The 20,538-nt window shown below is 43.2% G+C and overlaps 1 protein-coding gene across 1 annotated transcript in view; it reads left to right on the top strand.

The window, feature by feature from the left end:
• The window catches only part of zc3h12b (zinc finger CCCH-type containing 12B), a 115,198-nt gene that overhangs the window by 7,330 nt on the left and 87,330 nt on the right, over positions 1-20,538 (top strand). The gene's annotated exons all lie outside the window — the stretch shown is intronic.

The following is a 20,538-nucleotide window of genomic DNA, read 5'->3' as shown; positions in this document are numbered from 1 at the left end:
TCCTGGCTTATCCCTTTTCTGAATAATGTTATAATATTTTCCACTTTCCCTTCAGTGGCACCATTCTTGTAGGGACCTCCTTCAGTATTCTGGAATGCAAACCATCTTGACTTGATGACTCTATTGTTTTTAGTCTTCTTGACAATGCGTAATACTTCTGAAAAGAGAGACCTGTTGCCAAAGCTTTTTGTCATGAACACATTAGGACAAACACAGGAATGTCAAATTTCAAACTCTTACAACAATTTATACTACAGGAAAAAAGGGTGCCAGTTGGTTGGCAAGTCAACTCTGGCCAATAGAGAAAGCAATGGGGAACTAAAGGCTCTTCAAATTCCTGGTTAATTTAAAAAGGTGTAACGTTTGAACATATTCCTTTTGTTTACAGAGAACAGATACCTGCATAAGAATATCACTTCTAGCAAGCGTAAATGAACCATGCTCTGAGCTTGACTGATTATCTTATGTTGGCTGCTGATGTAGCTATCAACACACTCAGGTTGTTCAGTAAGTGCTGCCTAATCACAGACTCACATCTAACAGTTGATGTTTAGTTTTGGGTTTTGCAAGTGTGGGCTGGTCTGTACCCTGCCTATTACAAACAACTGAGGTACATGCTGAATGGACAATAGGCAAAATAGATGCACCAGCATTTTCTGTGTTTATTTGCGCAGTCCAGTTCAATTTTAATGATACTATGTGTGCCCAAATAGATGGTGTAGCTATGGGATTTCCTCTAGGTTCAGTGCTCGCTAACGTTTTTGTAGATTTCTAAGAGAAACACATTTTTGATGGAATAAGCCCTAACATATTTCTGATACATAGCTAATACAGTCACGATCTTTGAATCTGCAGCCATGTGTAAGGATTTCCTTATACGTCTTAATATCCTGCACTCAAATTCACTTTTGAGATGGAGCAGTCTAACACATTTCCTTTCCTTGACTGCCTGTTGAGAAATCTGCTAATGCGTACTTCACTGCGGTATACCACAAGCTTATCTTCACCAGTCATTAGACATGTTGGGATTTGTATAGCTCCACGTGCTATAAGATTGGCTTTATCAACAATCTTGTAAATAGGGCCCTAGCCATTTGTTCACTTGGCATAGAAATAGAGCACAGCAAAGCTATCCTTATGCTTATTCTGATCAGATCATTGTTCTTTGTGTATCGCGCAAACTCGCAAATGGTTCAAAGGCCACAATGTTTGGATTTGAAAGTGCCCAGTCTTCCTCAATTTATTCTGGAAATGCAAAGTATCTCAAAAATCTAAACAAAGGTTAAGCGAGCCATATCATGCTGCTACTATGTAGTGCCTATGTGAGTGGTAATTTCCTGCTGCTGTCTGTCCTCCGACAGGATTTAAACTATGCTTCAGTTCTGCTGAAGGGCCATGAGGGCTCGAAACGTTGACTGATTTCTTCTCCGCCGATGCTGCCAGACTTGCTGAGTTTTTCCAGGTAATTCTGTTTTTATTTTGTTTTGGATTTCCAGCATCCGCAGTAGCTTTTAGCTTTTTGTTTTTATCTTTGTGTTTGATTGACTGCCACCTCTCTTCAAAAAAATGCCCTCTTGGAAGAAGTATGGTTCTGTCCTCCGACAGGATTTAAACTATGCTTCAGTTCTGCTGAAGGGCCATGAGGGCTCGAAACGTTGACTGATTTCTTCTCCGCCGATGCTGCCAGACTTGCTGAGTTTTTCCAGGTAATTCTGTTTTTATTTTGTTTTGGATTTCCAGCATCCGCAGTAGCTTTTAGCTTTTTGTTTTTATCTTTGTGTTTGATTGACTGCCACCTCTCTTCAAAAAAATGCCCTCTTGGAAGAAGTATGGTTCTGTCCTCCGACAGGATTTAAACTATGCTTCAGTTCTGCTGAAGGGCCATGAGGGCTCGAAACGTTGACTGATTTCTTCTCCGCCGATGCTGCCAGACTTGCTGAGTTTTTCCAGGTAATTCTATTTTTATTTTGTTTTGGATTTCCAGCATCCGCAGTAGCTTTTAGCTTTTTGTTTTTATCTTTGTGTTTGATTGACTGCCACCTCTCTTCAAAAAAATGCCCTCTTGGAAGAAGTATGGTTCTGTCCTCCGACAGGATTTAAACTATGCTTCAGTTCTGCTGAAGGGCCATGAGGGCTCGAAACGTTGACTGATTTCTTCTCCGCCGATGCTGCCAGACTTGCTGAGTTTTTCCGGGTAATTCTGTTTTTATTTTGTTTTGGATTTCCAGCATCCGCAGTAGCTTTTAGCTTTTTGTTTTTATCTTTGTGTTTGATTGACTGCCACCTCTCTTCAAAAAAATGCCCTCTTGGAAGAAGTATGGTTCTGTCCTCCGACAGGATTTAAACTATGCTTCAGTTCTGCTGAAGGGCCATGAGGGCTCGAAACGTTGACTGATTTCTTCTCCGCCGATGCTGCCAGACTTGCTGAGTTTTTCCAGGTAATTCTGTTTTTATTTTGTTTTGGATTTCCAGCATCCGCAGTAGCTTTTAGCTTTTTGTTTTTAAAAAGATGTTCTGCCCAACACATAATTGAGCATTGTCATGTATGAATTTCATTGCCACTGTGATGCCAGGTACATAGGCTGTACATACGGAAGATTGACTAATTGAATCAAACAGCATTGTCCTTCGGTTGTTTGACTTGCCTTCTGATCAGCACCTGTTTTTTTATGTCGTGTAAATTGCTGTGACTACTTGAAATTTGACATTCTTGCATTTGCTCTGATGAGTGCAAGAGGAAAAACTTTGGCAACATGTCTCTCTTTTCAACAATATTCGAGTTCTATACGACTAAGCAACAATTTGTAATACTATGTACTTTTGAAATTTTATCTCTAGTTGCAACTCTTCCAATTCCTTCTTGGATATCCTTACAGTTTAGTTTTGACCCTCCTCAGTAAAACCTGAGGCAAAGTGCTTAAAGCAGTTCTGCTCTGCCCTCACTTTGAAGTACAAGATGGCTCCTGGCATTTCTAATTGGTAACTTGATTTTTTTTTGAATATTATTTTACTTACCACTTATAAAATGTTTTGCAATATCCCTTTTTTATTTGCTAAACTTTATTACTTCCTTAAAATTAAAGCAAAATACTGCGAATGCTGGAGATCTGAAATGGAAACAAAAAGTGCTGGAAAAACTCAGCCAGTCAGGCATGTTCTGTGGAGAGAGAAATAGAGTTAACATTTCGAGTCCAATATGACTGTACTTCAGAAATGAAGAGAGAGACAGAAATGTGATGCATTTTATGCTGTTGAAAAAGTGGGAGGGTCAGGTGGAGAAAAAAAGAGAAGGCTGGGATAGGTTAGAGGATGGGGGAGTTTAAATTACAAAGATGTCATGGAACAAAAGGCAAAGAGAGTGGGGATAGTAGTAGTAAAGGAAAAATGCATTGGTCCAGAGTAGGTGTTAATAGCAGAATAAATGTCAGTGCTGTCTGATAGCAAAATACCAGAATGTGTTAATAGCAGAAAAAAGGTCAGTGTGGTCAAAGCAAAACATGAGAACAGGGTACAGACTGACATTAGGGGAAAAAAATATGAAATGGAGGATGAAGTTCACAGTCTGAAGTTGTTGAAATCAATGTTGAGCCCAGAAAGTTGTAAAGTGCCTAATCAGAAGATGAGGTCTTGTTCCTCAAGCTTGTGTTGGGTTTCTTTGGAACATTGCAGCAAGCCAAAGGCAGAAATGTGAGATAACAATAGAAAATGCTGGAAAAACTCAGCAACATCTGTGGAGAGAGAAACAGAGTTAACGTTTCAAGTCCCTATGACTCTTCCTCATAGCTGTGAGCATGAAAACATGGACTTAATTACTTCCTTTTTATACTTTTCAATTTTCTTAGATATTATCCCTCATTATTTCTCATATGTCATCTTTTAAACCTCATTTTTGCTTTAATACCTATCTATCTACTGAATCCAGACTTTTCTATTATTGTGATTGAAATGTATTTACTCTGTATCTCATCCATACTCTTGACTTGTGCGGGCATGAGGTTCATTCTGAAAATCACATCAAACCATCGAACAAGTAGTCGCACTCCGTAAGATTAGTACAATGATTAAGATCGGTCGGAGAGAGGGATCAGAGATTGGGGGTTACCATTGACCAGAAACTTAACTGGACTAATCGTATAAATACTGGCTCTAAGAGTAGGTCAGAGGCTGGTATTCTGTGGTGAGAAGCTCACCTCCTGACTCCCTAAAGCCTGTCCATCTACACGGCACAAGTCAGGAGTATGAAAGAATGCTGTCCGCTTGCCTGGATGAGTGCAGCTCCAACAACACGCAAGAAGCTTGACACCATCCAGGACAAAGCATCCTGCTTGATTGGCACCCCATCTACTACCGATGCACAGTGACAGCAGAATGTACCACACATGATCCACTGCAGCTACTTGCGAAGGCTCCTTTGACAGCACCTTCCAAATCTGTAACCTTTACCTCTTAGAAGAACAAGGGCAGAAGATGGATGGGAATACCACCACCTGCAAGTTCTCCTCCAAGCCACACACCATCCTGACTTGGTACCATTTCACTGTTACTTCACTGTCACTGGGTCAAAACCCTGGAACTTTCTCCGTAACAGCACTGTAGGTGTACCTGCAGCAGATGGACTGCAGCAGTTTAAGATGATTGCTCACCCACCACCACCTCAAGGTCAATTGGGGATGAGCAACAATTGCTGGCCTTGCCAGCAATGCCTACATCCCATGAGAGAATAAAATAAAGATTGAGAGAAACAACACTTTTTTTTTTATATATGTCACTTTTGATTTGCTGTTCCACATACTATTCTTTCCAACTAATTAATCCGGGTTCAGTCTTCATTCACCCCTCTGAAATTAGATCTTTTACAACCCATTGGCTTTTTAAAATTTTCAGTGTGAACCTAATTTAATCATGGCTGCTATTTCCCACGTGTCCTCCAAACTTTAGTCCAATTACTTGCCCTGTGTCATTGCCAAGTACCATATCGAGCACTGTGTCCTTCCTTGCACTAGGCTGATTATGGAAGCAGTCCAGATGTATTTTTAAGATTCTCATTTTGACCACAAACTTTCCTCAGTTTGATTCAGTGGTAGCATTCCTGTTTCCCCCAAAGTGCTGGATTCATCCTGAGGATGTGAGCACATAATCTAGGCTTGACTCTTTCATGCAGTAGAGAGAAAGTGCTAGATTGTCAGAAGTGCCGTCTATTGGCTGAGGTGTTAAACTGAGATCCCGACTGTGTTTGGGTAGATGTGAGAGACCCTATGTCTTTTTTTGTTAAAAGAACGGGGATCACCTCCAGTGTTCCAGCCAGGATCCTTCCCTCAACTAACACCAACCAAACAAACTAACTGGGCATTCATTTTATTGCTGTTTAGCTGACCTTGTGGTATTTAAATTGACCGTGTTTGCCTTAAAAAAAAACCCATGACAACTTCAAAAGTAATTAATTAGCTGTGAAGTGCTTTACAACACCCTGGATATGTGAAAGATCCTAATATACAAAATTTTGGGGTTTTTTTTTCATTCACTCTGCCATCAGACAGTTTAAGTCCCCAATTATTATCAGGTACAATGTTTGTTTTGCAGGGCCCCCACACAAATGTTAGATTTGGGCCTCTACGTTATATTCAACAAACATATCGACTGAATATAAAAAAAACTTGCATTTTGTTCCGAACACTCTACTCCTCTCGGTCTCCATGTTAACTGACATTCTTAATGGTTCCCTCCCTTTAAAAACCATCATCACAATCTCCCCTCCTCAAAAACTGACTGTCAACTCATCCATCCTTCAGTTATTTCCTATCACTAAGTTCCCTTGTCTTCCTGACATTCTTGAATTTATTATCTCATTGCCCATCTGTTCCAAACCTTCATGTTGAAAACCTCCAGCCCAGCTCCTCCTTGCTCATAGTTGCACTCATAGATGATGAGTTTTGTTACTATGGTATATTATCCCCCTTCATCCTCCTCAACCTTTTCAGTGTTTGACACATTGAAGTACAACGGGAGTGTGCCCCTCGCCCCCAGCGATATCGGCCTCGGCGACCATTGGTAAAGCATGCCCACCATGTCCAGGAGGCTGCAGATATCAGTAAGGACCTACCATGAGCATCTGAGTCTCCTGAGGTACTGGTGCTCAGACATGTCAAGAAAGCTGATCCTCTGCCTGTAGACCCTGCATTATGGGTTTTGCCTCCTTGGATATGATCTCAGTGTCTATTCCTCTGTCCTGTGGAAGGCATGTGGTTTAGGAAAAAACAGCTAGTACTGCTGCTGAGTTTGGAACATAAGAAGTTGAGTAGCAATAGGACATTTGGCTCCTCAAGCCTGCTCCACCTTTCAATAAGATCATGGCTGATCTGACTGTGGCCTTAACTCCACTTTCCTACCTGCCCCCTAAAACCCTTAACTCCCTTGTAGATCAAAAATCTGTCTAACTCAGCCTAAATATCTTTAATGACCCAACCTCCACTGCCCTTTGGAGTAGAGAATTCTAAAGATTAACAACCCTCTGAGAGAAGAAATTCCTCTTCACCTCCATCTTAAATGGGAGACCCCTTATTTTTAAACTCTGTCTTCTAATTCTAGACTCCCTGATAAGGAGAAATATCCTCCCAGCATCTACCCTGTCCAGCCCCTTCAGGATCTTTTATGTTTCAATAAGATCACTTCCCATTCTTCTAAACTCCAATGAGTATGGGCTAACTTGCTCAATCTTTCCTCATAAGGAAAGCCCTTGTCTCGGCCAGAGGACAGGAAGGAAAATGAACCTGTAATATTGCTGTGTGGAACTGAACCCAGGCAGTCTACCATTTCATCATCTTAACAGGGAGTAGCAGAAAGAGCTCTGTCCAGGTTAAGTGCCTGGCCCTCATCTACTCTGAACTGCTAGAGCATTAGAACCTCTGTATCTGTACCTTCAAGGCTACATGCCTTCTGCCCTTGTGGAAGTCCTCACTTCTGAAAAGTTGGATCACCCTGCAACAGTTTCAGCCTGCTAACCTCTGAAAGAATATGCTACTGGATTTTTAATTCTGGACTCTGGACTCACATGAAACCATAACTCTTATTTTTATCATGGTCTTGCCTTTTCTTTCCCTTATTCCTCTTTTATGGCATGAGTGCAGAAAGAGGCGAACATTGCGAAACCCCTTTCCCACGTTTTGTGTGTGTGCAAAATAAACCAAACCTCTTATTTTTACCTTATCTCGAGTTTACTGAGGGGCTATTAATAGAAGATTGGATAACTCTAAAACTGAAGGGTTGGGGAAAATACGCCACCCTTTATAAAGGGGGGAATCAAAAACACCTTTCTGTTTACAGGTGGGTAGTGAGGGGAGAAATCAGGGCTAGTTATATTAATTCCCCTCCCACCCTTCATCCCAGGAATCAACCTAGTGAAGCTTCTCGAACTGCTTCCAAGCAATTATATCCCCCCCTGAAGTAAGGACACCAAAACTATTCAGTACTGTAGATGCAGTCTCACTAAAGCCCTGTACAGCTGTAGCAACACTTCCCTAATTTTATACTCCTTTCCCTTTGCAATAAAGGCCAAAAATTCATTTGCCTTCCCAGTCACTTGTAGTACCTATATGCAAACATTTTGAGAGTCATGTACCAGAGCACCCAGATTCCTCTGTATCACAGATTTTTGCAGTCTCTCTCCATTTAAATAATATTCAGCTTTTCTGTTCTTCCTGCCAAAGTGGACAAGCTCACATTTTCCCACATTATACACCATCTGCCAAAGTTTTGCCCACTCACTTAGCCTATCTATACCCCTTTACAGACTCTTTGACCCAGATTTTCATGGAGTTGTGGCGACTCCACAGAGCTTCCAAAATGGCGGACGAACCCCTGATCCAGAAGTCCTGCCTCCATTTATGATGAATCCCATTTTCGCCAGTAGTAAAAAGGGGGCAGGGTGTGAATCTCACAGGTGGGAAACCTAAACACTTGAAAAGCCATTTGAACTCTGTGTATTGAGTTCAGCCAGACCCCATTTTTGCTGTAGCAAGTGCCTTAACCTGCAGTATGGGAATTATGAATTTTAAGAGTTTTAATTTTAAGCAAATGCTCTTGAAGGGTGGTTAAGGTCTGTAGAACTGTCATGATGTGACATTATTTAAATGCCCAGTCCTTTAAAAATTAAAAAGACACAGCCAGCCTGTGCCAGTGAGAGGTTAAAAAGAAACTTAAGCAGTGAAATTTTTAAATCTCCAGCCCTTTAAAATAAATGAAGGCTGCCATTGTCTGAGATGTTGACATTTCCCCAAGAGCTGTCATTGCTGCTTTCCACAGCCTATCATTATCTCAGTAGGGGATCCTAAATTTACAGTTTGATTGACAGTTCAAAGGGATTATTAATTTGGGTTATTTAATTAATTTGGGTTATGAATACGAGTCTTTGTTTTTTTATAAGGGATGAAGTATTTGACAGGATTTAAATGTTTTGAATGTTCTTTCAGGAATGAGAGTGTTTATTTTAACTACAGTAAAGGCCGGAATAGCTATTTAGACCTTTATTTTATTTCATCTCAACATGACTCCTGAGGTGTCCCCTTGGTGGATACTGGGTGAGTTGGCATGGAGGGTAAACAATGAAACCATGATGAGTCATACTCTGATGACACAAAATTCCAGTTTTAAAAGTTTTTAAAAATATATTTATTTTTTCACGGGATGTGAGCATTGCTGGCTAGGCCAGCATTTATTGCCCACCCCTGATTGCCCTTGAGAACTGGTGGTGAGCCACCTTCTTGAACTGCTTCAGGCCATGTGGTATATGTACACCCACAATGCTGTTGGGAAGGGAATTCCAGGATTTTGACCCAGTGGAGTGATGGAATGGTGATATATTTCCAAGTCAGGGTGGTGAGTGGCTTGGAAGAAAACTTGCAGGTGGTTGGTGTTCCCATGCATCAGCTGCCCTTGTCCTTCAAGATGGTAATGGCTGTGGGTTTGGAAGGTGCTGTCGAAGGAGCCTCAGTGAGCTGCTGCAGTGCATCTTGTAGATGATACATACTGCTGCCACTATGCGTCAGTGATGGACGGAGTGAATGTTTAAGGTGGTGGACGTGGTGCCAATCAAGTGGGCTGCTTTCTCCTGGATGGTGTTGAGCTTCTTCTCTTATTGGATTTGTACTCATCCCGGGAAAATGGAGAGTATTCCATCACACTCCTGACTTGTGCCTTGTAGATGGCGAAGAGGTTTTGCGGAGCCAGGAGGTGAGTGACAAACTGCAGAATTTCTAGCTTCTGACCTGTTGTTATAGCCACAGTATTTGTACAGCTTGTCCAGTTCAGTTTCTGGTTAATGGTAACCCGCAGGATGCTGTTAGAAGGGAATCATGATGGTAATGCCATTAAATATCAAAAGGGGAAAGTTAGATTCTCTCTTGTTGAAGTTGGTCATTGCCTGCCACATGTGGTGCAAATGTAACTTGCCATAGAGCAGCCCAACCTGAATGTTGTCCAGGCCTTGCTGCATACGGACACAGACTGCTTCAGTGTCTGAGGAATCGCGAATGGTGCTGAGCATTGAGCAATCATCAGCAGACATACCCACCTCTGACCTTATGATGGAGGGAAGATCATTGATGAAGCAGCTGAAGATGGTTGGGCCTAGGACACCACCTTGAGGAATCCCCCCAGCAATGTCCTGGGACTGAGATGATTGACATCCAGCAACCACAACCATCTTCCTTGGTGCTAGGTATGACTCCAGCCAGTGGAATTTTCCCCCTGATTCCCATTGACTCCAGCTTTGCTCCTTGATGCCTCACTTGATCAAATGATGCCTTGATGTCAAGGACAGCCACTCTCACCTCACCACAATAGGGGTTCCCCTTTTCGCTCAGAGACCCTCCCCACACTCAAGTTTGTGACACCAGATTTGCAAGTGTGTGGTTTGGACAAGTTTCTCCTGACAATTCAGAATTGCTTCATTGAATCACCCACAACCCCATAGCATAAAACGCAAAATTTAAAACAACCTATTCACAGTGCCCAATTCAAAGTCTCCATGACTCGGTTTAAACTTACAAAAAACATAGGCAAAACACCAAGGGCGGAATTGTCCCAGATTTGTACTAAGTGCGGTGGCGGGCGGGCAGGTAAAACGATGTTTTACCCACTGGCTGTGATGGCGGGTTTTCACACTGTATCATCATAAACCCGCCACGTTATTTATGCGTTCTCAGGAAACACACCGTTTCCATGGTGGATGGGCTCCGATTCGCCTGCCACGCTGTCGCTTTGCTGCTTCACCACGCCAGGTGCCAAGTTTAAAGTACAGCTGCGCTCAGTGCTTCCAGCCCAGGACTGCAGCAAAGAAGACATGGCCCCGAAAGGCAAGAAGACTGTAGCTCTTGAGCATCCTTTGGATGCCACGGAGGCCCCGCTGTGATGTCCTCTACCCCTGCTGTGGCCGCAGGAGAGGCAGCAATGTTACCACCACGGCTTGGTAGGCAATGGCAGTGGTGATCAGTGCCACTGCTGCACAGAAGAGGTTGGCCATCCAGTGCAAATAGAGGATGAATGATCTCATTCAGGAGCCAGGATAAGGCAACCATTTCAGCACTCTAAACTCACACACTGGAGCCCATCACACAATCAGTGGCATCTCACTCACTGCCAGCTCAAGGGACATCCCCACCCATTCTCTCTCACACACCCTCACATGTCCATCTGGCCTCATCTCCTCTGGAGACTGCTGCCTCAGGCATCATCATCTTGAGGCCACTTGCACAGATCAACATATGCCCCCACACACCCTGGGTTACCCTCCTTCCCCATTACAGCCCTCGCCTGCAGCCTCTTCCCTAGCCTGAGGCCATTTCTCCCCCTTCGCCAAGCAAGCCCTAGCCCTGCAGCCATTGAAAAGCCATCCACTGGTAGGCAGAGAACTACCGTGAGCCCCCTAAAAGTGATGTGATGTCTGTGAAGCCTGGCGCTGATGATTGCGAGCGCTCACTGAAGCAAGGTAGGCGAACAAAGCTTGAAGTCTGAGTGCAGTGCAGCCAGCCAAGTGCACCTCAGTATGTGCTGTTCTGAAACACGTTGGCAGGCAGGCAGGCCGAATAATGACATGCTGGCGTATTACAATGAGGTTCCTGATGGCGGGCTGCGTTCTCTGCCTTTGGCAGGCTGAGCGGGCTGCTTTTACGCTGTTGTGAAACTGATCGCGCCATATTGTCCTCTCTCGCCACCAAACACACCCGACACCGGCGGGCACGGAAAATCCCAGCCCACGTCTTGCCCTGAAACCTTAAGAAAAAACCTTCAGACCAATATCACCAAGATATGGCTGAAATTTACAATCCCCAACATGGCTGGTCTGACCGGTGTAGAATGTAGGCCTGAGTCAAGGAAAGAGGGTTAGGGCTGGTCACCAGCTGCAGCTTATTGTTTGTAATGTATCATTCCAATCATGAATTCAAAACATGACCATGGGTTTTGGAATTATGTTCCATAAACTTCCCAGTTGGTGGGGATTCCAATCCTATACCTCCTTGAGTTCAGCTCTTTTATCCATGCTTGGACCAAGGGTGCAATGATGTTAGGTGTGGAGTGGCCCTGGTGGAACCCAAACTGGGGGTCAATGAGCAGGTTATTAATGAATAAGTGCCACTTGAAAGCGCTGTTAACAACCTCTTCCATTTCTTTGCTGATGATCAAGAGTAGACTGATGGGGTGGTAATTGGCCAGATTGGATTTGTGCTGCATTTTGTGGATAGGATATACCTGGGCAGTTTTTCACATTGCTGGGTAGATGCCAGTGTGGTAGCTATACTGGAACAGCTTAGCTAGGGAAGCGGCTAGTTCTGCAGCACAAGTCTTTGGTTTCTTTATGTCATGTGGAGTGAATCGAATTGGCTGAAGACTGGCATCTGTGATACTGGGGACCTCCGCAAGAGACTGAGATGGATCATCCACTCGGCGCTTCTGGCTGAAGATTGTTAGAAATGCGTCAACTTTGTTTTTTCCATTGATGTGCTGGGCTTCCCCATCATTGAGGATAGTTGTGTAGCCTCATCCTCCAGTGAGTTGTTTAATTATCTACCACCATTCAAGACTGAATGTGGCAAGACTGTGGAGCTTAGATCTGATCCGTTGGTTATGGGGTCGCTTAGCTCTGTCTCTGGCACCCTGCTTCTGCTGTTTGGACTACGCAAGTAGTCCTGTGTTGTAACTTCACCAGATTGACACCTCATTTTTAGGTATGCCTGGTGCTGTTCTTGGCATGACCTCCTGCATTCTTCTTTGAACCAGGCTTCTTCCCTGGCTTGATAGTAATGGTAGAGTGGGGAATACGCCAAGCAATGAGGTTACAGATTGTGGCCGAATACAATTTTGCTGCTTCTGATGTTCCACAGAGCCTCATGGATGCCCAGCTAGATCTGTTCGAAATCTATCCCATTTAGCATGGTGTAGTGCCACAACATGATGGAGGGTTTCCTCAGTGTGAAGACAGGACTTTGTTTCCACAAGGACTGTGCGGTGGTCACTCCTGCTGATATTGTCACGGACAGATGCATCTGCGACAGGTAGATTGGTGAGGTTATGCCAAAGTTGTCAAGAGTCCCACTGTCAGAATAGCAAAAACCACAGAGTGATGCGCATGATAAGCCGAAGTTCCGCACTGGTAACTCTGGATTAGCTGAACTTGTCTGAATTTGTCATGTCACCACACTGACCATTCAGCGCAGAGTTAGACCACACAAGAGTGTGAAATCATGAAGTGCTGGGCAATCCATCATTTGACATCAGGATCTCCCTGGGAAAGGAAGTGCAAAGCCTGCAAGTATGGCTAAACTTGTAAGAAAGTTGTGTTATTGATGGGAGAGAACGTGAACTTGTTACAGCAAGTGGTGCGTAGGGAAAAGCGGACATCGCGAAGGAATGGGAGATTCCACCATTGAGTTTGCGCACTATTATGAAACAAGGTGAAGATCATGGAGCAGTTTGACAAGCAGGTATTCTCTCCAGCGAGGAAGAGCATGAGAAAGGCTGCTCCTGAGCCCGATGAATGCTCGCCTGCCTGTTTCCAACCGAAACCGCAAAGGCTGTAGAGATGCTCTGGGATTCGTACTGCAGCCCAAAAACACTGAAAACATGTTGGGCTGCATTGATGACATGGTGGGTTGTATCGTGCACGTTTGGAGACAACATACTAAGTAGAAAAAGATTATGAAGTTTCTCCAGAGCGAACTCTTGATATTTTTCAATGCAAAGCTCTGGCCTTTTACAAGGTCAGGCTATTGTAAGATATGAACAAATTGAATAAAGACTTTCCCACACTTACTGCTTTACTGTGTTTTCATGTGGCATTTTGAATCTGTTGTTTTTGACATATGCCTGCATATCTGGTTACATAGAGACTCACTCTTGTGGGAATGGGGCCTCCAAGGCTATCATGGAGCTCTGCTTAACATAAAAATTTGCAGGGGGAGGGGCGTCCCTCATATTCGATTCATCGGGATTTTATTGTAAGGACAAAGGGAGGTGGTTGGATTGGCAAGAGTTGGTATTAAGTTGGCATGGGGCTATAAGAGGCCATCGGGGTGGTTGAGGGGCATGAGTCAGTATGGAGGATATGTGGGGTCATTGTGGGTTGGTGCAGGAAATGTGTTGGCATGAGTGGGAATGGGGAGTGGGTGGGAGGTGAGGGGTTATGAGGGTGAGAGCTAAAGGGCCTAATATTTAACAAAACAACTGAGACAAAGTCTCAGAGAACCGAAGGAGACCTTTTAAACAACTCTCCTCAGCACTCGGCAGCCCCTATGGCTGCCTCCATTCTGCATCCCCCACCACCTGAGCAGATATCACGCTATTCAGAGCACCAAGGCTGGAAATTCCCTGACTCCAGCTACCCAACTTGCAAGTGAAAATTTGGGCCATTGTGTCTACTTAACAACTTGCTTTCCTACCTATATTTGTGTCATCAGCAAATTTAGCAACCATACACTTAGTCCTTTTGTCCAAGGCATTAATATAAACTGTAAATAGTTTGGGCCCCAGCACTGATCCCTATGGTACTCGACTAGTTACAGTTTGCCAACCCGAAAATGTCCCATTTATCCCGACTCTGTTTCCTGTTAGCTAACCAATCTTCTATCCATGCTAATATATTACACCCAACATAATGAGCTCTTTTGAATTTTGAATGAACATTTGATGTGGCCTTATCGCCTTTTGGAAATTCAAATACACTTCTACTGGTACCCCATTTTCTACCTTGCTTGTTATTTCCTCAAAGAACTCAAATAAATTAGGCAAACATGATTTTCCCTTTTCTATGTTTTATGATTTTCAAAGTGACCAGATATTATCTTATTAATAATGGATTCAAATATTTTCTATGACAGATGTTAAGTTAACTGGCCTATAATTTCCTGTTTCCTGCCTCATATCTTTCTTGAATGCAGAAACATAGAACCATAGAAAATAGAAGCAGGAGTAGGTCATTCGGCCCTTTGAGCTTGCTTCGCCTTTCAATATGATCATGGCTGATACTCTATCTCAATGTCATACTCCCGCTCTCTCCCCATACCCCTTGATGCCTTTAGAGTCTAAAAATCTCTCCATTTCCTCCTTAAGTATATTCAGTGACTTGGTCTCCACAGCCCTCTGTGGAAGAAAATTCCACAGGTTAACCATGCTCTGAGTGAAGAAGTTTCTCCTCATCTCAGTCCTAAATGGCCTACCCCATATCCTGAGATTGTGACCTCTTGTTCTAGAACCCCCACCCAGAGGAAACATCATCCCTGCATCCAGGTCTGTCCATCCCTGTCAAAATTTTATACGTTTCAATGAGATCCCCTCCCATGCTCCTAAACTCTAGTGAATACAGGCCTAGTCGGCCCAAGCTCTCCTCATTCGACAATCCTGCCATCCCATGAAGCAGTCTGGTGAACCTTCGCTGCACTCCCTGTATGGCAAGTATATCCTTTCTTAGGTAAGGAGATCAAAACTGCATACAGTGCTCCAGGTGTGGTCTCACCAAGGCCCTGTACAGCTGCAGTAAGACATCCTTGTTCCTGTACTCAAGTCCTCTCTTAACTGCTTGCTTCACCTGTATGCTTGCTTTCGGTAATTGGTGTACAAGGACACCCAGATCCCTTTTATACATCAACATTTCTCAATCTATCAACATTTAAATAATACTCTGCCATTCTGGTTTCCCTACCGAAGTGGTTAACTTCACACTTACCCACATTATACTGCCCACTCACTCAACATGTCTAAATCGCCTTGAAGCCTCTTAACATCCTTCTCACCACTCACATTCCCACCTAGATTTGTGTTGTCATAAAACTTGGAAATATTACATTTGGTTCCTTCATTCAAATCATTGATTTGTGTTGTGAACAGGTGGGGCCCAAGCATTGATCCCTGCGGTACACCACTAGTCGGTGCCTGCCATTTCGAAAAAGACCCATTTATTCCTACTCTCAGTTTCCTGTCTGCTAACCAATTCTCATCCATCCCCCAATCCCATGTGCTTTAATTTTGCACACTAACCTCTTATGTGGGACCTTATCAAAAACTTTCTGAAAATCCAAAGACACCACATTGACTGGTTCTCCCTTATCTATCCTGCTAGTTACGTCCTCAAAAAACTCCAGTAGGAATAGAGGTATTACCTTTGTGGTTTTCCAATTTCCTGAGACCTTTCCAGAATCCAGGGAATTTTGGAAGAATATAGCCAATGCATCCACTGTCTCTGCAGGTCATGAAAGGCCTTCTAAAAATGCAAATTCATGGTGTTTTAGATCTATGTGTTTTGTGTTTGTTGATTTTTAATGAACTCAGTTTAAATTGATAGTTATATGTGATCCTTTAAATAGTGAGGAGAAAGGTTAGAAGAAATGTATATACTAAGATAACTATTCGAACATAGAATACATTGCCAGAGGGAATAGTTGAGGAAAAGACCATTTCCATGAAGCATAATAAATCATTTGATGCAGAGGAAATGAGCATAGAAATTGTTTTTTTTGGATAGTTCTGATACAGAACTTTGTTTATTATTCTTCCACGCGATGGTATTGTTTATAGCACAATTATGTTCTTTTCAACCCAGTTGCAATTTCTAACAGTCATGTTAAACTTATAATTTATTTCTTCTTTCTTGATAATTTTCCAATTTTCTATCCTCCTTTTTCTGAAATCATTGATTCTTCGAAAGTTGCTGTGATTTTTATTCTACCTGGCCAAGTTCCTTGAATGTTGGATGTCCTTCGGTATCCTACCAAGTGGCTATTATTCACATTGTTATGATTGTAGACCAGACCTCAAAGTTTTTGGTAAGATCCAGTTAGGGACCAATAACATTTTGTTTTAGACAAAGTTTGAGATTCAAGGCACCTGCTAAGTAAATAATGCCACAAGATTCCATGGATTTTGAACAAACAAAAATAAGCTTCATTATACAAGGTCAAAAAGTTAAACAATTTACAATATCTATCTTGTACTCTAACATTCAGGATAAATATGAGTTACATGTGAATTAACAGACAAACTGTGGTCAAACACACCACACTGCACAATAAATGGCAGATGCAACCAAGACAGATTCCACAGATTTCTCAACGATCCACCCAGAAGTCATTAAATACTGTAAGTCAACCAATTTCATTGAAACTCTCTCACACGAGGGATTCTAGTCAAAAATAAAAATACCTGGAAAAACTCAGCAGGTCTGACAGCATCTGTGGAGAGGAATACAGTTAACGTTTCAAGTCCGTATGACTCTTCAACAGAACTAAGGAAAAATAGAAGAGAGATGAAATATAAGCTGGTTTAAGGGGGGGTGGGGGGGGGGGTGGTGGGATAGAGGGCTAGTGATAGGTGGAGATTGCCAAAAGATGTCATAGACAAAAGGACAAAGAGGTGTTGATGGTGGGGATATTAGCTAAGAACTGTGCTAATGGTGACATTAAGGGTAGAAAGCAGGATGAGCAAGTGACAGATAGTGGGGGTGGGGTGGGGGGGAAGGGATCGAAATAAGCTAAAAGGTAGAGATAAAACAATGGATGGAAATACATTTAAAAATAATGGAAATAGGTGGGAAAAGAAAAATCTATATAAATTATTGGAAAAACGGGGGATTGGAAAGGGGGTGGGGATGGAGGAGAGAGCTCATGATCTAAAGTTGTTGAACTCTTCAGTCCGGAAGGCTGTAAAATGCCTAGTCGGAAGATGAGGTGCTGTTCCTCCAGTTTGCGTTGAGCTTCACTGGAACATTGCAGCAGGCCAAGGACGGACATGTGGGCATGAGAGCAGGGTGGAGTGTTGAAATAGCAAGTGACAGGGAGGTCTGGGTCATGCTTGCGGACAGACCGAAGGTGTTCCGCAAAGCGGTCACCCAGTCTGCGTTTGGTCTCTCCAATGTAGAGGAAACCGCATTGGGAGCGGCGAATGCAGTAGACTAAATTGAGGGAAGTGCAAGTGAAATGCTGCTTCACTTGAAAGGAATGTTTGGGCCCTTGGACGGTGAGGAGGGGGGAAGTAAAGGGGCAGGTGTTGCACCTTCTGCAATTGCATGGGAAGGTGCTGTGGGAGGGGGTTGAGGTGTAGGGGGTGATGTAGGAGTGAACCAGGGTGTCCCGGAGGGAACGATCCCTGCGGAATGCCGCCGGGGGGGGGGGTGAAGGGAAGATGTTTTGGTGGTGGCATCATGCTGGAGTTGGCGGAAATGGCAGAGGATGATCCTTTGAATGCGGAGGCTGGTGGGGTGATAAGTGAGGACAAGGGGAACCCTATCATGGTTCTGGGAGGGAGAGGAAAGTGTGAGGGCGGATGCATGGGAGATGGGCCGGACACGGTTGAGGGCCCTGTCAAGCACCGTGGGTGGAAAACCTCGGTTTTGGAAGAAGGAAGACATGTCAGAGGAACTGTTTTTGAATGTGGCATCATCAGAACAGATGCGACGGAGGTGAAGGAGCTGAGAGAATGGGATGGAGTCCTTACAGGAAGCGGGGTGTGAGGAGCTGTAGTCAAGATAGTTGTGGGAGTCGGTAGGCTTGTAATGAATATTGGTGGACAGTCTATCACCAGAAATTGAGACAGAGAGTTCAAGGAAGGGAAGGGAAGTGTCAGAGATGGACCATGTGAAAATGATGGAGGGGTGGAAATTGGAAGCAAAATTAATAAATTTTTCCAGGTCCAGACGAGAGCATGAAGCAGCACCGAAGCAGTCAGCGATGTACCAAAGAAAGAGTTGTGGGAGGGGACCGGAGTAGGACTGGAACAAGGAATGTTCCACATACCCCATAAAGAGAAAGTCATAACTGGGGCCCATGCGGGTACCCATAGCCACACCTTTTATTTGGAGGAAGTGAGATTATAGTCTTCACCTTCGAAGATCTCGCCTTGGAATTCTCTCCAAAAGTCACTCTAACTTGGATGGTGTCAATGAGAGAACCCTCACAGGGTTTCAGTTTCATCTTACAGGATTCTGTACTCATAGGTTCCTGAGTATGTATTCCAACAACTCACAGGCACATCTTCAGCTCTTTAGTTGTGCCAAGCAGATCACTACTGCTCCAAAGGCCTGCAGAGTGGAGTCACCAACCTTCTGCCCTCTCTCCCATTGCCAGGGCTTCCCCTGAGCACCCCCTCTCCCATTTGCCAGGGCTTCCACTGAGCCCCCTGTCTCCCATTTGCCAAGGCTTCCCCTGAGCCCTCTTCGTTTAAAGTCTGCTAATCATAGTCCTTTTCTTGTTTGGAGTCTCTTTCTCTGCTCCTCTCTTTTTAGCTTAACTGAGACCTCTTCCTGTCCCTGTCCCCTGCCTGGGACTTGTCTTTTGGGACTTCTCCCTGTCCCCTCTCCCCTTGGGACCTCTTCCTGTCCTTTGCCTGAGACACTTATTTTCAATGGCACTCTGCTCCCGGTCACATGACACGGGTTTTCATGCCGTTTTTTCTTTTCTGCGCAGACAAACTGGGCCCCTCCTTGGCCAAAAGAACTTACAATGCTGAATTGTGCGTGTGCAGCCTGCTCCTGGTCTGCACATATGTGGAAACTCTGTGGTCTGCCAGGGACTTGGATTTCCCATCCTCTGCTCTCGATGAGGAGGTAAGTTGGCTTTCATAACAACTTGTCAAGCCAATCTTTGAAACTTTGATATGAGCAAATAATAAAGCTTTTTAAACATGAGTTCTGTTTTATTCCTTTTTATTTTCGCTTTTGCCTGAACTACTAACAACATTACCCACTTAGCTAATGTCCATTCTAGATAGAATCTTTTTCTAGATGGTGTCAACACATTAGATGGGCTGGTATAGATCTTCAGGCAACTATTTGGAGGCATATTATTAACTCTTATGGTCATTTGCTTGATATGCAATAAGCTCCCAAGTTTTGTTTGTTTTAGTCAAATTTTGCCATGATTTTACATGTTCTTTTAATTGTTGGGCCACTTATTTTTCCATTTCATAGAGAACTTTGTTGTGATCATTGGTTATGGAGCCACTTAACTCTACCCATAGTCTATCTTTAATTGCTGGCCTGCAACTTACCCTGGCTTCACTAGGTTTGTGCTTCAGTCTAATGTGTGCCAGGTGATGCTCCTGGCATGCATGTTAACAATCTCCATTGAATCATGGTCGGTTTCCAAACTTAATGTTGATGGAACATTGAAGAACACTATGTCCTTCAGGACTTGGCCAGCTCAGTCAGTTGTGATACCACTGAGTCACTTGGTAGACCTTGACATCCCCCCAGCTGAGAGTACATTTGTACCATTGCTTCTGTCAAATGGTGTTCAATATGAACTACTGGTTCATGAGCTGCTAGAAGAACAGTAGATGATATTAAGCAGGTCATTCCTTTGTTTGGTCTGAAGCTATGAAACTTAATAGTGTATCTTCTGGAGCCATGTCTATATCCTGTGTCGTCATCTTGAGTGGATCTATCCAGTCAATGGGAGAGGACATGGAAGGTGCTGGAGGAGTCTATTTTGTTGATTGATGGAAATAGTTTCGTGTGTGCAACTATGTCAAGTTGGTTCTCCCAAATGGAGCACCGTTCCACAGATGTTAGTAACTTTGCAGAGCTGACATTGTAGAGAATCTTGTCCTGATCTGATACTTATAGATTTATCCAATTTTAATTTTATATCCTGTTTCATAGCAGTTATTTTACTATTGAGTAGCTTCACATGCACTTCAAATGCATTTAGTCTTTCATATATTCTGCTCCTTGTTTTTATAAGGCAGTTCTAATTTGGGTATAAAGCAAGTTAACATTTTGAATTGTATTTTCTTGTGTCGGTGATAATGTGATTCAATTAATGTTGTAAAAATATTCACTTAGTTCAATTATGATCCATATTTGAATTTAGATTGAAGCAAACATTATTTTGTTTTGTGGGACAATGGATTTATGCCTTTTAATGTAGGTGGAAAAAGTCTCTAAGTTTAAGAAGCCATGTGTATGAGAAACCATGTGCACTGGTTTAATTTGTAACCCACATGAAATATATAAACTAATTTGAAAGCTGCCTAAATTATTTAACATTAAAAATGTCTGCC

Source organism: Cetorhinus maximus, chromosome 8, assembly GCF_964194155.1.
Source record: "Cetorhinus maximus chromosome 8, sCetMax3.hap1.1, whole genome shotgun sequence".
NCBI lineage: Eukaryota > Metazoa > Chordata > Chondrichthyes > Lamniformes > Cetorhinidae > Cetorhinus > Cetorhinus maximus.
This window is presented reverse-complemented; position numbering and strand designations above follow the sequence as displayed.